The sequence below is a fragment of the Crocodylus porosus genome, unplaced genomic scaffold, assembly GCF_001723895.1.
Source record: "Crocodylus porosus isolate Cpor-Errol unplaced genomic scaffold, CroPor_comp1, whole genome shotgun sequence".
Classification (NCBI taxonomy): domain Eukaryota; kingdom Metazoa; phylum Chordata; order Crocodylia; family Crocodylidae; genus Crocodylus; species Crocodylus porosus.
Window position 1 is genome coordinate 196767049 of NW_017728906.1, and position 16024 is coordinate 196783072.

The window sequence follows — 16024 nt, forward strand, 5'->3', positions numbered from 1 at the left end:
TCACCCTAAAGTGACGGTAGGCGGCGCTAGGGGGTTCACGGCCGCCCTTAGACGCCCGCCCCCTCACAGGACTCCAATGAGTTTGGCGACCTGGACAAACACCAGGTTGGAATATCAACTCTGAGGCAAATGTTTCAGGTGGAGAGAGGCAAATGAGGGTCGGATGGAGGTGGACGCTGTCCTACGAGACAGGTGTTGCCAATAATGAAGACCAGACCTTCATCATGAGGGGAGAAGCCACAGGATTTGGCTATGTAATGATATGCTGGCAAAGAGGCAAGAGGAATCAAAGTGGGCCCCAAGGGTGCAGATATGGGGGATAGGAAATGATAATGGTCTTCAGCTTTAGGAGAGAAGGCAGCCTTGGGAGGGAAGGTCAAGGGATCAGTTCTGGGCCGGGGCAGTTGAGAGGATGGTGAACCATCCAACAGGAGAATCAGTGAGACACAAGATGGAAGAGAGTAAGATATACAGCAAAGGACCAGAGACTACTGATGTCACTTTGATTGCAACTTCCCTACCTTTCTCCATAAAATAGTGACCACTGCAATATTGAGAGGTGCAGAAGGATTGGATTTCCCCAACCCGAGGACTCCAGTGGATGGAGATCTCGATTAACACACACTCACATTTGCAGCACTTCCTACAAATGAACAGGTAAGCCCTCTGTTGAGCAAATGGGAATAAATAAGGTCCATATCCCAAGAAGGGGCCACACTGCACGAGCCCCACTGGCTTCAGTAGACTGTGGAAGTGCTGACGCTCCGTGAAAATGAACTCTTTGAAAGAAAGACACAGACAGACAAAGCAAGGGTGAATTACAGGGTAGAGAGATGAGGCCAAACCCTCAGTTGGTATGAACTGGCAGTGCCAGAGTTGCACGGTGACTTTTGGCCATTTCTTTTAAATTCAAAGTAAAGGAGAGGACAGGTGGGAAGCAGGAGGGGAGAGAAAAGCCAGGGACGCATGACAAAAGCAGGGGAAGGTGACCGAGTCTGGATGGCCCAGAGAAGGACAGAGGAAGAGTGCAGGACCTACAGGACATGGCCTGTAGCTATCTTTGAAGGTATGTCTTCACCATAATGGCATTGTGTCTCTGGCAGAGGCATTCCTGAGCATGTCATACTCATATGGCCCAACCTGAAAGTGTGGCATTGATGCTGCTCTGGAGACATCCCATCACGACCACTTTTGGATGTATTTCCAGATGTGGAGTATGGAGAGTGCCCCAGCTGGTGATGCAGACAAGATACGCCCATGGAAGACAAGCTGTCTCTCAAGGGCTGCTTACCCACTCTCTACATGAGAGCCAAGCCAAGTGCAGCTTAAGGGGGGAAAAAAGATTATGCATGCAAAATCCAGAAGCAGTTCTGAGTCTGCAGCTGGACAAAGGACCCAGGAGCATATCTGTACCCAGGTGCTATGGCAACGGGGTCAGAAAAAGACCCGAGATAAAATGAGATCCAGGGCTGTGCCCTGGTGCTTGGAGAGGAAGAACAACCCCAGGGACTGATTTTAAATGCTCGGGAGAAGGGGGGCAAGTCACTCGTTCAGAAACCACCCAACAAATTTACCCCACACATGCCTGAAAGGAAGCTACCTGGGTCTTGTTAAGAGTCCAGCTCTGTTTAAAATGGATGCGTTGCCTTCCTTCCTCTACCTCCCCACGTTAAGAGCCTTCTCTGGGATCGCCCATTATATTTACTCCGACCGAGGTACAGGGCTCTCTGACCGGACCCTGCGCAGCTTGTGCGGGCCCTTCATTTTCTGGAGCTCGGCCAGCTGCCCCAGCCTTTAACTGGAAAGGGGCTAATGCAAATCCTGCTCATCAGGGAACTGCTGCAATTTGATGTCATGCTGCCAAAGCAACGGGAGGGAGCAAGACGGAGACTGCCGAGTCAGCAGAGCTGGCTGCTTGTCACTGCCCGAACCTCCCAGCCGCAAGGGATTAGAAGAAAACCCGCTGAAAGAACAAAGGTCTCGCTGGAACAACATTCCTGTCCGATTCAGAGCCAGGCCCTAGATGGAAACAGAGCAGGAAACTCCAGGGAAAACACGGTTTTATCAGACACCCAGGCTTGTCTTATTAAGCCCCCATCATTTCTGTCAGGGGTACGTGCCAACGAGCCCGTTTCCAACTCTGTGCTCCACGCTTGCGCCCTTCTGCCACCCAGATTTCTTCCGCCTCCTGGACCAGCCTTGATTTGTCAACTGACCCACAAGGTAAGTCAGACATGGCTGGCATTCCTCCTTGAACTGCCTTCCCTGAGAAAAGGTGGGCACAAGCATTTCAAGACACCCTCAGGCCTGTGGTTCACAGCAGAAAAGAAGAAGCCCATGACTGGTGCTCTTTCAACCCAAACAGAAGTGAAAGGAGAGAGACCATAGGGGCCAGAGACTGCTTTTTAACCACAGAATTAATCATTCAACAACATGGGAAGACAGCAAGCGACTAAACAGAGTAAGTTTCTACCCAGGTGAACTCTTACAGTCTTTTCTCCTATGCCTGAAGGAGGGTGTTGGTGCCCAAAGGCTTGCAATAAAAATAAATATTTTTTTGGCAAAAATCTAGTTGGTCTAATAAAAGATACCACCTCTACCACGAGTCCAGATTCCTTCCTCCTGCTACTAAGCAGAGCAAGTCGACTTTGCTTCACAGTGCAAATCTAATGGACACACAATGAACAGCCTTACCCCGGTGAAAGTCACTCTGCTCTGGGATGAAATGCCCCTCAAAAGCAAGGAGTCACTGTACACTAATAAAAGTTACCCCGGTTTACTGGTTGTGTGTCCACTCTGCCAGGCACTTTCATCCCGGGGTACACACTGGTGCAATGCAAACAAGCTGCCCTGCCTCGAGTGGCCAGGATTGTAAGAGCCCCTATAGCTTAATTGACAGAGCTGGTTGTAGTGTCTTACTACAGAGTAAAATCCAGGATACATAACCATGTTGTGTGTCCATACTCCTAGGTATCTCCATCGTTCCTTCCCCATGTCTGGTTGTTTGGCCCCTTCACCTGCAATGCCTGCTCTTGGGACCATACTCTGCTTGAAGCATTCATTATATCTCTGCATTCAGCCTGGCACAACACGGCTCCAAAGAGATGAAGGTCTCTACCACCATACAAGTAAAAATGCGGAGCAGTCTCTATAGTTATGTCTGCCCAACACTTCCCACTTGAAGACCAGGTTTTCAACTGCTTATACCTTCTGGCAAGCTTTGACCTACAGGGGCTGAAATTTTCCATGCCAAGAGTCTGCCTCAGGCAAAGTGTTCCAGGAAAATTCCAAGTAGATGATTCAGCCATTTCTCAAAATGATCTTGAGAAAAAACAATGGCCTTCCCCCTCCCTCACTTGCTGGGCATGAAACACTGGTGGAGGAAACAGGGCTGGGGGTGCTGCTTCTCAGTGGCCCTGGGCAGGCCCACGCTGATACAGCCAGAGCTTGCGCACAACAAAGGGGACCTGCCAGATATGATGAGCAAAGGGACGGCAAAGATCACCCTTCACTTGAGGCCCATGAATCCAGGGAGACATATAGATGGCAAAACTCCCTGCACCCGGGCCGGATGAAGTACTGGGGAACAGCAGCAGCCCCAGCTTGCAGGCAGGCTCAGCTGGGACACTGTCCAGATGCAGTCTATAGTCACAAGCAAGCTGAACTGCTGATCAGGAGAAGTGAATAGGCTGTGTCTGGCCATGAGCCTGACTGGGGAAGACCTGCCAACTCTAGCCTGGGACAATGTAGATGGGCGTCACCTTAACCTTCCTGGGTCCGGCAGAACAGAGCCCTAAAGGAGCCCTAAATACAATGTGTTAACCCACAAAAAACCTACATAAAAACAAGGTTATAGAGTCTTAGAGAAGTAGGGTTGGAAGGGATGTCCAAAGGTCATCTAGTCCAACCCCCTGCCTGACACAGGATTATCACTATCCACGCCATCCCATACAACCATTATCTGAACTCTACATAACCCTGACAACACAGACCTAACACCCTAACCAGTCACAGGTAAAGCAGGGGAACCACGGCACCCAATGTCCCGCTTCCATAAACATTGTCAATATATACTCAAGAAGCCCCGAGTAAAAGGCCATGCCCCCCGCCGCTACACAAAGAGACAAAAAAAAACCCAGTGTGCATACCAATCTGACCATGGGGTAAATTCCCTTCCTGAACCCAAACATGGGGGTGGAATTGGCCTGACTTAAAGCGGAGGGGCAAGACCTTCTAGCCAGGAACCTCTGGCTTTGCTCCTAGCAGGAGAACCAGCACACCCCAGTTAAAGTCCCTAACCTTGGCTGTTGCCAACACCCAATGCCCCTGGTGGGGGGGCTTAAAAATACTCCAACACATGCAACAGAAAAGAAAGAAGGGGAGGGGAGCAGGAGCAACCTGCAAAGCCCAGAAGCATGGAAAATGCCCGTTTTTTTTACCAGAGTATAGATACACCCAGATCATCCCTGAACAATAGCTGTCTAACCTCTCCTTGAACACCTCCAGTGCTGGAGAGTCCACAACTTCCCTAGGCATCTATTCCACTGCCTTGCTGCTCTCACAGCAAAGCAGCTTTTCCAAGGACGCAATCTAAACTTACTTTGCTGCAACTTCAAGCCATTGGTCCACATCCTTCCCTCTATAGAAGAAGAGAGACCAGGTGCTTTCCCCTCTTCTTTAGGTCAGCCCTTCAAGTATTTGAAGTCTGCTGTCACGTCCCCTCATAAGTGCCTTTTCAGGTAGAGTAAAGCACTCATAAGTTAGGAGTCACCATATCTGCATAATGATGCAGCCTCTATTTATATAAATCACATATTAGTTTGCCACCAAGGACTGAACAGGGTCTCCCGAGTCTTTGAGTCCCACCTCCTGCATTCACAGGCAACCACTTTAATCCCAGATCTGTCTTAAACCACAGTCATTTCTATTACATGTAGAACCTACTACACGACAATAATGACCAACAGGCCTCGTTTCCAACTTTGTTTCACGCTCGTCACTTGCTACTATCCAGATTTTACCATAAGGATTACCTGAAATCACCAGTTCAAGTCTTCACGTGCAGCTACAAGACAGAGCCAGAAACAGCAAGGACATCCCGTAACAGGCTGTAAGAGCAGGTAAGCAGGCCAGTGCCCTGTCACTGCAATGACAGGGAAGAAGCTGGTTAATATATACTGAAGATCTTAAGAGGACCATGGCCTCTTATACAGAGGAAGGGAATTCACACCCTCCCCCCTCCCAAATCCCTGCTAATCTGGCCTAGGAGGATCAGGAAGGAATTTTTCTATATTTGCCCCCAACTCATTCAGTGCACAGAACTGAAAACCCTGCTATAAAAAGACATTCTCAACAAGATTTAAAATACGCACTTTTCACCCTACTGAGCGTCCCTGCAGGAAGGAAGATGCACAAGCATAAGTGCAGGCTAATTACCAGAAACCAAAACAGACTATGCACAGAGTAACCGAACTAACCAGTCTAGTTTCACTCTAGGCATTGAACAGAGCAAAAAAGTAAGCAAATAAGTCTCCAAAAGGAAAAGGGATTTTTAGCCCTCTCTCCACCAACACGCACACACAGTGTCTCTCTCTCTCTCACCTTAATCAAAGTTGACCCCAGTGATTCTTTTTAATATTCCATTTTCATAAGGACATTCTCTTTAATTGGAATTAACTTCAGCTGAAGTCCTTCCAACCCTACCCACTCCCACGTCCAGCTGCTGATTGCCAATGTAATTTCCTTAGGATATTTTTCAGTGTTTAGTATGAGCTCTTCAGATTCAGATCAAAGAAGGTTTTTAGATGATCTGTCTTGTTTTAATTTAAATCTTGGATTTTTACCCTACCTATTTTTCAGAAAGCAACCCAGAACAGCCTCAGATCATGCAGGTTGTTTGACAAACTACACCAAAAGTGGGAAAGTTAAAAGAAAGAAGGAAAAAAACCCAAAACCCTACCATCTAAACATAGTTTGATGAACAAAGTGCCTTCCTCCTTACATCCTCATTTATTTAAAAAATGAAACCAAACCAAACCTGATCTACTTCGCTGAATTCTCTGGAGATCTGTAACAGCAGAAGCCAAGTCACCTGACTACCTATTATAATCCCTAATTCCCATTCAAACTGTTTCTGTGATGTCAGCCAAGGTATTAGCATTATTCCTGCTGCATGCACAGTCTACCAGGCCATTAGGACTCAATCCTGCAAGGTGCTAAGTGCCCTCAATGTCCACTCAAGTCACAAGGGACAGAGTGTACACAGCATGACACTGAAGTGCTCAGCATCTTGCATGATTGAGCCCGGGTTGCATAAAATTCCCCATGAGAATTGAGTGGCTGCTCAGAGTCTAAAGAGGAACAGCCTCTGCCTTGGTCCTGGGTTTGCTTACCCAGAATATCAGGTCTGTGCTGAGGGTGCAAAGGGCAAAAGAGGGAACAGCACCATGCTAGCTAGCTGCACTCTCATCCAGCCTCTGCCGCTTACCCAGCAGGTAGCTGAGACTCCAGAGACCTGTTCCCATCAAACCCTACAAAACAACTTTAAAGGAATCTCAGGTTAAATTCATTCGATAAAATGTCACCCTCAGGCTTTCATCCCTAACCAACAAAACCACTTTCATTAAGCCTCTGCTTTCTAATTGTGTATTCTATGCACCCAGCTCTCTTCTTAATTGTTGGTCTTGGTTATTCCACATAAAAAAATATTACAGTCATTAGAACACATGTAAAGTCATTCCAATTTGTGAATTTCCTGAAGCATTTATAATCAATGCAGATTGCTATAACTCCCTCTATTTTTCCTTAATTATTTTATATTCAGTCATCTGGGGTTGCCCAAGGCCCTCGGTCATTATTTATAAAATATAAAAATATTAAATAAAATTAACATAGTTCCATAATTTGTTACATCATATTTACTGTACCACAGCCACACCCAGGCAATTGAGACTGTGTGCCCACTGTGCAGGGGGCTGTATAAACTCATAGGGAAAAGATCTCCTGTTCCAAGGCACGTGTAATGTAAATCGACAAGAGAAAGGGAACTGGAGCTCAGCAAAGCTACGCGACTTACCAAAGGTCATGCAAATATCTGTGGCAGAGCTATGAACTGAACATAGGTCTCTCAGTCCTGATCCTTGACTTAGTACTAAAACCCACAGCTCTAGTAGCCTTTTCACTACTGTCATTAAAAAAAAAAATAATCACTGACCTCAGCAAGGTCACACCAGCATAAAGTGGCTGTAGAGCAGAGAATCAGGGACATTCGTTCTGAGACTCGAGCAGAAGTTTTTAGCTAGTATGACTAGGAAAAGACAGCAAGATCATCCTTCAGGCAAAACAAAGCCGAGGTTCTAGTTACTCGCAACTATTAAGGGGTCCTACTTTGAGCAGGGGGCTGGGCTAAATGACCTCCTAAGTTCCCTTTGAGCCCTAACTTTCTATGATTCAAAGGATCCCAAGACATTCTGTATAAAAAAGATGCTATCCCCAAGGCTGGTCAAATTCCCTTACCGCATTTCTCCATTAGTCTTCCACTTTCAACTGGACAGAATAATATTCTGCGCTTCCTGTCCTGAACTGCAGCGTAGCAGCAATGGGCACTGCTAAAACACTTCAGTGAAGCAGGAACGAGCCCTCATAGATCTTTTACCTACTTCACAAGGTGCCAGGTATAGTTAATCCAGTTTTGAAAGTACTTTAAGATCTTTAGTTGAAAGGCCCTATAGGAGTTGCCAAGTATTGTGGCAAACTAGTGTGCGACAGTGCTTGTCCACATGTGCGTGGGCATCCGACTGCCCTCGGCTGCATAAAGTCCAAACTGATCATCTGTGTGGCATATGCCCTCTACGGCTAGGAACAGATGGAGATTCTCCTCTGGCAATAGTGTTCCCTCTTAGAGTAGGAAGTCTCAAGACATACTCCTGCTGTCACCATATTGTTGTGCATCATTGTGCCCACTACAAAAAGCTTGGCACCTAGAGATCTCTTCTATCATTGTGACCGTCCACTTGGATTTTCAGTCTTTTGCCAGACCCTTCCCTACCGCAGCCCCAAGGATATTTTAGCTAAGTTTTCCTTCTCTGCAGTGATGCTGCACTGAATCCTTGGTGCTAGATGCCCTTAGGGTCCAGTTTACTCCTTTGAAATTCCTGGTGTTTGCAACTGTGTTCTGACATCTAGCTGGAACACCGGTCTTCCGTCAAGATGGGTCCATCAGCATTAAGTATCAAGATTAGATCCATCCACATTTTACTCTGTCCCTGTCTAGACAAACTCAGTCTCCCAGATCAAGCTTCTTAACATGAAGAACGATAATTTTCCTTCACACAGCTGTTTTTCCATACAGATTTTCACAGACACTTAAAAACACTGACAGGTTTAGCCCCCAACACCTCCATCAGTGGCCATCACATTTTACAGACTAGGAAACTGAGGCAGGGGGAAGTTAAGTGACTTCAAATCACAGAATCATGGAAAATCAGGGGTGGAAGGAACTTCAAGAGGTCATCTAGTCCAACCCCCTGCTCAAAGCAGGACAATCCCCAACTAGATCATCCCAGCCAAGGCTTTGTCTACCCAGGTCCTAAAAACCTCCAAGAACAGAGGCTATTCCAGGGCTTTACCACCCTACCAGTGACAAACCTAAGCTTCCCAGATATTAAACCTAAGCTTCCCTTGCTGCAACCTGAGACTATTGTGCCTTGTCCTGTTACCTACCACCACTTGCCCTGGGTCACAGAGCAGGGAATAGAAGGCAGAGCTTGCCCAAACCACTAGGCTAGGCTCATCTGGGAGGTTTTCATCCTCCCTGGATACCCAAACTGTGCCTCCCTAGCAAGGCAATCTAGCCCACCCCAGCAGGCAGCAACCAGCCTGCTGCACTGCTGCTCTGCCTTACTGCTGTGCTCCAGGCCCCTTCGACTCTGCCTCACTGGGCTGGTCTTAATCCACCCTTCAGCCCAAGCCTCTTCTGTCACTCTCTTTCTAAGACAGTAAACAAGTAATTTCTGTCAGGCTTGCTTTTTCCTTGAGATACTTACAGAATAAGGCTCTCTCCTCTCCCTTAAGATGTCTCTCTTCCTTTATCCACAATAAGCACCTGCCTAGGCCAGGCTCAGAGCACCACGCCCCCGACCGAAGCGGATGGATGTGAAAGCCTGAGGTCAAGGCTCTTTGCAAGAATCCATCAGAAGCTCCAGGGTGCCGATCCCCGCGGTGCCGCAGCTGCGAAAAGGAGATGCCTTCAGAACTAGATACGTCATGCGTTTCCCACCCCAATTTGCCTCCACCCCACACAGACCTCTTGTGCTCTACCCCGCAAGCCCCAGAGGCTAGGGCCCTACCCAAAGACTCAAGGGAGCTGGATGCAAGAAAGCCTGTCTCCCTTCAAAGGTGCTTGCACCAAAGAGCTTGCAAAGAAGAATTCTTCCAACTATTTGAGCTGGTCAAATAAAAGACATCACATTTACTCAAAGAATCTTGTCTGCCTATGTCCTTAGACTAACACGGCTACAATCTATACCCCATCGCCCTTCAAGCTGCTCGCCCCTCGGGAACGACTGTGGGTGCATCCCCCAGGTCTGGCAGGTGGCAGGGGGCACCTGGCCAGCAGCCCTGCCCTCACACAGCCACACCAGCCCTCCTGAAGTCCCTTCCAACCCTCGCTTTCTATGATTTACACCAGTCCATGGGCTAGCACACGATGACCTGCCACCAGCAGAGCCCAGGATTGTGGGAGCAGAAGCAGGGCCACATCTGGACACCACTGGTGGAGCTCAGGACCACCCCTGGGGGCAAGTGCATCCCTGCTCCCTCCCCAGATGTGCACTGCTAGCTCCAGGCAGCCGTGGGGAGATGCCCAGGCGCGGCCGCTTTGCCCTGGCCGCAGAGATGGGGTCCCCGCCCTGCCCTTACCTGCAGACGCAGCCCGCACCGCCCAGCAGCGCCTGCTCCCAGCTGCGCTGCGGCGGCTGCGGCCCCTTTAAGGCCAGCGGGGGAGGGGCACTGGCCCCGCGGGGGCTGCCGGGACATGTAGTCCCGCAGCCGCCGGGCGCCCCGCGGTGGAGCCCGGGGGAACTACAAGTCCCAGGGGCGGCCGCGGCCGCGCTCCCGCTCCGCCTCCTGCCGGGCTGCTGCCCCGGGCTCGGTTCCAGCGCCGGGAGAGGGGTCGGCGGAGCAGGTGGGTGCGGAGGGCGGCGGTGGGGGTAGCCCATGTACCCTGGCTGGAGGGGCATCTTCAGCCCATTCTACAGACGGGAAGACTGAGGCACAGGGTGGTCAAGGGGGGTATCTTCCCGAGGTCCATCCTACAGACGGGGAGACTGAGGCACAGACTGGTCAGGCAGGGTATCTTCCCCAGGCCCATCCTATAGAAGGGGAGACTGAGGCACAGAGTGGTCAAGGGGGGCATCTGCCTCAGGCCCGTCTACAGAAAGGAAAAATGAGCCACAGAGTATTTGGAGGGTTGGCGGGGGGGGTGGAGCATCTTCCTCAGCCCATTCTGCAGAAAGGGAAACTGAGGCAGAGAGGTCCAGGCACGTGCCTCAGGTCAGCTGCCAAGAGAGGCCGGAGCCACGATTTCCCATGGCTGAAGGGCTGGGCAGTGCCGGGGCTGGGTGGGCGAGGTGCCTGTGGCTCAAGGGAACTGCAAGTGCGCCGGTTTGTGCTGATGTTTCAGGGCTTTGGGGTCCCCGCTGTCACCCCCAGTCCCTGACTGGCCTGTACGGGCTGCGCAGCGAGCGTGCTGCCCCTTCCTGCTGTGGGAAGGAGAAAGGGAGCGGTCCCTTAGTATATGCGGTGGGTTTAATTTGGCAAGTGGCTGCTGCTTCCTTAAGGGTTTGATTCTCTGGTGAAGGCCTTGCCAGTCTGTCTGCACGCCCTCCCCAGCCTGCACAGCCCTCTGCTTGCATTCGGGACACGCAGGCAATCCAGTTGCCCTTTAGCCTGTCTACTGAGCTCCAGTTCTCAGCAAGAATTGCCGGTGCTGTTTCCTGGACAGACTGCAGCCTCTGGGAGATGATGCTTTAAAGCAGTGGGTTTTTTACGCATGCCTTTTTGGCACGGATAGAGCCGCTGTTCCCAGTGGTACAGAGTAGGATTGAGGAGTGGGGCCAAAGGAATCGGGGCCGTCATGAAATGATTGCTCCCCTCGTTCATGTTGCTTTGAGGTCTCTCTGGCAATGGAGTCCCTCCAGGCCTGCCTGGAGAGAGGGCCTTCCAAGATGAAATCCTGGAATTACCCACATTTCCCCCCAGCGTATTACCCCGTGATACAACAGAAAACAGATTGATGGCAGCCCTCCCATTGAGTTAGGACAGGGAGGGTGGCGATATCCCTCTTCAGACCTGCTGAGAGATTGCAACCGCCCATCCCCGCAAACTGAGATCACATCATGTTGCTATACTCATGCATTGAGTCAGAAAAGAGGCAAGCCTTTCTGGCCTTGAGAATCCCACTTTTATAATGTCAAACCTACCCCTAGAGGCACTCCCAGTTTTAACCAAGCAGTTAACCACCAGGCCTCCTGTCTTTCACATTGTCTCGGTGGAAATATTTTTCTTCCTGCCCTGCAGCACTACCAGGAGAGAATGTGGGATTTCCACAATGAACTTAATCAAGATAAGCACATACAAATACATAGTAAAGCCCACGCTCCAGAACTGAGACAGCAATGAGTGGGTGGCCCAACCACCGATACCTGCCAGTCCTGTTAAGCTATTCTCTGCAGATTGTGTTTTAACTCCTTTTTCATATCTTCCTGCTGCCCTAAAACCTAGATGTCACTGCTGGTTTGGTAGTGGTTAGGCAAGGGGTGAGCTAAGTCTCAGGTATGTTCATTTTGTTTCTCCCCACCTCCCTTTGTGGTTACTCCGTTTTGTCAACCCATTGCAGCTTTTCTCACTGTAAGCTGTCCAGGGCTGCCTTTTAGATTATCTTTACTTCCCCTGATCTCTCACTGGAGCCTCTAGTATTAATAATATGGTCCTGAAGGACTAGGAATGAAATATGTTCAAAGACAGCGATAGCTGAAGTAGGGAAACAGGCTGGTGCTATTTGGTATGACCAGATCTCGGCTTCAAAGCAGACGGACATTGTTCATGGTATTTTGTAGGTACTGGAATTTTTCGTTGAATCTGAACTGGACTATTGCACAGTCTTAATTGTGACTTAGTCTCAGACCTCTGGCAGCAAGCGACATGTTAATGAATGCTAAAGCAAAATGAAGCCTGTAAGAGTCAAGTCAAGTCAGTCCCAAGGTCACTGTGGCCATTGGGGCACCTTAGATGCTGTTACAACCTTCCTCCACCCTATCCCGTGTTTAGCTGGGTTTGTGCACTCTCGCAATTGAAGCCCCAAGTCCTAAATATTGGTTCCCCAGCTCTTCTTTTTCTCTTTCCCTCCTCTGTGCCCTGCATTATGGTGTTGGCAAGTGTGTCCAAAGCACTGCAGCTTCCTTCGTTGCACAGCCTCCAACAATGGCTCATAGGTTCCAATTTCTTGACTGATTTGCTGCTTGACAGACTCATTGGCTCGGTGCTCAGTGTACGAGACTGAGCACATTTTGGAGCAAGTGAGTAATACATGAGAAGAGTGAGAAACCTTGGGCACGTCATCCAAATCAGAAGCATAATGTAGGGGGAGGTGCCTTTGGACAACCAGAAAGGCTGGCATATTTCACCTGGATGTACTCAAGAGAAAGAAACCCTTTTCCAGCACTTCGAATAACCAAGCTTACTTGTCAATCCATATTTAATGTCTTTAGCTGCCAGTGAACAGGTGCACAGAATTTTTTCCACAGTTGCCTGTTAAACGGAAACAGCTCATCCCCTGCTAGTGGAGAAATATTTTCTATAATAGATTTCCTAGCTTGTCTTTTGTCCCAACTTTACTAAAATTACCCAAGCAACTGGGATTCCCCTAGTTCCCTTGGTGTTATTCCAAAGGCAAATAGATCTGTTCTTCCCGATGCGTAGCATAAATGTTTCATGCCTTACTTTCAGTTTATTGCCACTAGTAACTCTACATTGCAGCACCCTAAATAATTAATCTCCCTGTTTGTTGTACATAGGCTTAGCAAACCATCTGGAACCACCTTGGTCTTCTCTTAACCAAGCTGCACATCTTTAATTCTCTTATCTTTTCAGTGTAATCTGATCTCTTTCTCATTTTGCTGTGCTGGGTTTAATTCCTTTTGCCCCAAATGAAACACCATGTAATCAGCCTGTTTCTATTTATTCTGTGGTATCCAAGCAGCCCAAAGTGTCATTGGTCACTTTTTCCTGCCATACCACCTTGCAAATTAATGTTCAGTTTTATGTCTCTCATAGGATCCAGGGAAACCTTTCAAATTTCTACCTCCCAGCAAATACCTGTGTTGGGGACTGTTTGTCCCTAGCCATGCTGCTTTACACTGTCAAATCAAAACCTCACTTGACTTCCTAATCTGATTAATTTCTTTTCACAACAAATTTCTGCCCTCATTGAGATTTACAACTCCTCTTAAGCTATTATCATTCCCCACATCATCAATGGGGCTGTTAAAAAGGACCATCAACATATGAAGGCATGCAGCTAGACACCTCTTCCCAACTGTCTGTTTCAAAGTGGATTGATTGAAATCATAGTGATCCAAATCACCAGTGTGAATCAAGATGTACATCAGCAAGAAAATTTTATTTTAATAACTATTCTAATGTTGTTTTGCAGTTGTCCTTTCTGCATGAAATTCTGTTTCCCTTTGCACACCTACATGACAGTTTTCCAGCTGCTTAGGTGGTGCTTTGGGCACTCATGGACAAGTTGAGATTTGTGCACCTGCCACAGGTTAGAGTTGTCTTCTTTTGGGGCAATATGCCTTGTATTTGTGTGGTTTAGGAATAGGTTAGACAAGAACTTGGATGGGATGGTTTGGTTGGGGGTGATCCTGCCTCGAACAGGGGGCTGTACTAAATGACCTCCAGAGGTCCCTTCCAGCCCTACTTTTCTATGATTTGATGAGTCTGTTATCCCTGCCTGTTGCACATAGACTGAGCATGTACAGAACATGATGCACTAGCTGGTCAGTCAGTGAAGTGGGGGATATGCACTGAGTTTTGGTTACCTTTGGCTGCCAGACAATGAGATCTGTGAAGATGAAAAATGCTTTCAGTAACTCGATTACTCAAAGTCAGGGGCAGGCAAAATACAGCCTGCGGGCTGGATCCAACCTGCCAGGTGACTGCATCCAGCTCGTGGGGCCTCTCCATAAGCCAAAAAAGTGATCATGGGCCCTGGCCCTTGGCAATGGCAATGAAAGCCATTGCCTCCATGCAGGTACGGCTCCAGCTGTTAAATGCCCAACCCTCATCTCAGCCTGGCTTCACCTCCCACCAGCCCCAAGAGAGGGGGTCCCGGAGACAAGAAGCTTCTGCCTGGCAGGGGCTTTTGCTTAGTGACCTCATGGCTGTTCCCCAGCCATCGCTCCCTGGGAGTGTGGAAATTCAGGTAAGGGCCCCACTGGGCTGGGGACCAGGGACTCCCGTTTGGGGAAAGTGGGCCAGGAGCATGGGGAGCCAGGCTGGCCTACCACACTGCCACCATGAGTAGCCAAGGGCTTGGGCAGAAGTGCAGGAGCTGCACAGGATGGAGCTTGGTGGGGCTGGCCCTGCATCCTGCCACCATGTGCTACCAGGGACTTGGGTAGGAGTGCTATGGGGCCAGGCCAGGCTGGCCCCACGTGCTGCCGCTCCATACGGCCAGGGACGTGGATGGGAGGGTGGAGAGCTGCACGTTATGGATCCAGGTGGGGCTGGCCCTGTACACTGCCACCACATATGGCCAGGGACTTAGATGCGGAGCTGCATGCCACGGGACTGGGTCAGGCTGGTCCTGCACACTGCTGCTGTGTGCTGTTGAGGACTCAGGCGGGAGCACGGGAGCTGCATGCTGTGGGGTGGGGTAGGGCTGGCTTCATATGTTGGTACCACATGCAGGGACCTATATGCTCCAGGGACTCCAAGGACACCCCCCTGCAACACCCTGCCACCCCCCACACTGTACACTCACATGCCCGACCACCCACCATACCCACACACACATCCATTCCCTCCCACACTTACAGTCTAAGTAACTTGGGTCATTGCATGTAAATTCCCCTGTATAAGCCACAACTGCCTGTAGAACAAGAGGGGGAAAAAATCTGCAATCTTTATCCATTTGGGGGGCAACTGAGAGAGAGCAGATTTAGGCTAGATATCAGGAAAAACTTCTTCTCAGTAATGGTGGCCAAAAATTGGAATGGGCTTTCAAGGGAGGGGGTGCTCTTTCCCACCTTGGGGTCTTTAAGAGCAGACTTGGTAGGCATCTGGCCAGAGTCATCTGACCCCAGCACCCTTTCCTGCCCAGGCAGGTGGTTGGACTCAATGATCTGTTGAGGTCCCTTCCAACCCTAACATCTATGAATCTACGAATTGTCACCTTTACAGTCTTCAGAAGGCTGTAAAATACATATAGCATCTGGAAGACAGAAGTAAAATATTTACGTGCAGAACAAATACATCTCAAGGTACATTTATGCTGTAGTGTAGCATAGAAATACCTGGGCTCATTTTAAATGAGCTGGCTTTAGAAGCTAGCAAACAGAACAGCCTAACCACAGGAACACAGAGCTCAGCCTGGGCCAAGACCCACCTGAGAAGTAAGTTATATTTGTGCTCTGCAATGTAGCCAGTACCCATGGGCTTGGAAGGGACCTTCTCCAGAGTTGAGCATATTTAGTCTCTGTAGTCCATATCTCTTCCCTACTGAAACTGGCAATAAAAGGGCCAGTTAGGGATAGGGGTTTTTTTGTGTCCATCAGAGCCGATGGACAGAAACTCTCTTGCCCTTCTCACTTAGAAGAAGGATGCAACAGGCTACAATCTGACCTAGACAGGTTACAGGGGTGGGCGGACAAGAATAGGATGGGTTTCAACACAGACAAGTGCAAGGTGATGCACCTCGGGAGGAACAACCGGCACCATACCTACAGGTTGGGGAACT

The 16024-nt window shown here is 49.2% G+C and overlaps 2 protein-coding genes across 4 annotated transcripts in view; one reads left to right on the forward strand and one right to left on the reverse strand.

Annotated features, from left to right (window-relative positions):
• Positions 1 to 9977, reverse strand: part of USP35 (ubiquitin specific peptidase 35) — a 35992-nt gene extending 26015 nt beyond the window's left edge. The window contains exons 1-3 of one of the 2 annotated variants that reach the window (XM_019530422.1): positions 9919 to 9977; positions 9045 to 9228; positions 5034 to 5143 (exon numbers count right to left, since the gene is read on the reverse strand). The gene's annotated coding sequence lies outside the window, so the exon portion shown is untranslated. The remainder of the gene's footprint in view (positions 1 to 5033; positions 5144 to 9044; positions 9229 to 9918) is intronic. The other variant, XM_019530423.1, reaches the window with a different exon arrangement.
• A 131-nt stretch (positions 9978 to 10108) lies between these two features.
• KCTD21 (potassium channel tetramerization domain containing 21) overlaps positions 10109 to 16024 on the forward strand; it is a 15896-nt gene continuing 9980 nt past the window's right edge. For both annotated transcript variants that reach the window (XM_019530425.1, XM_019530424.1), the window contains exon 1: positions 10109 to 10183. The gene's annotated coding sequence lies outside the window, so the exon portion shown is untranslated. The remainder of the gene's footprint in view (positions 10184 to 16024) is intronic.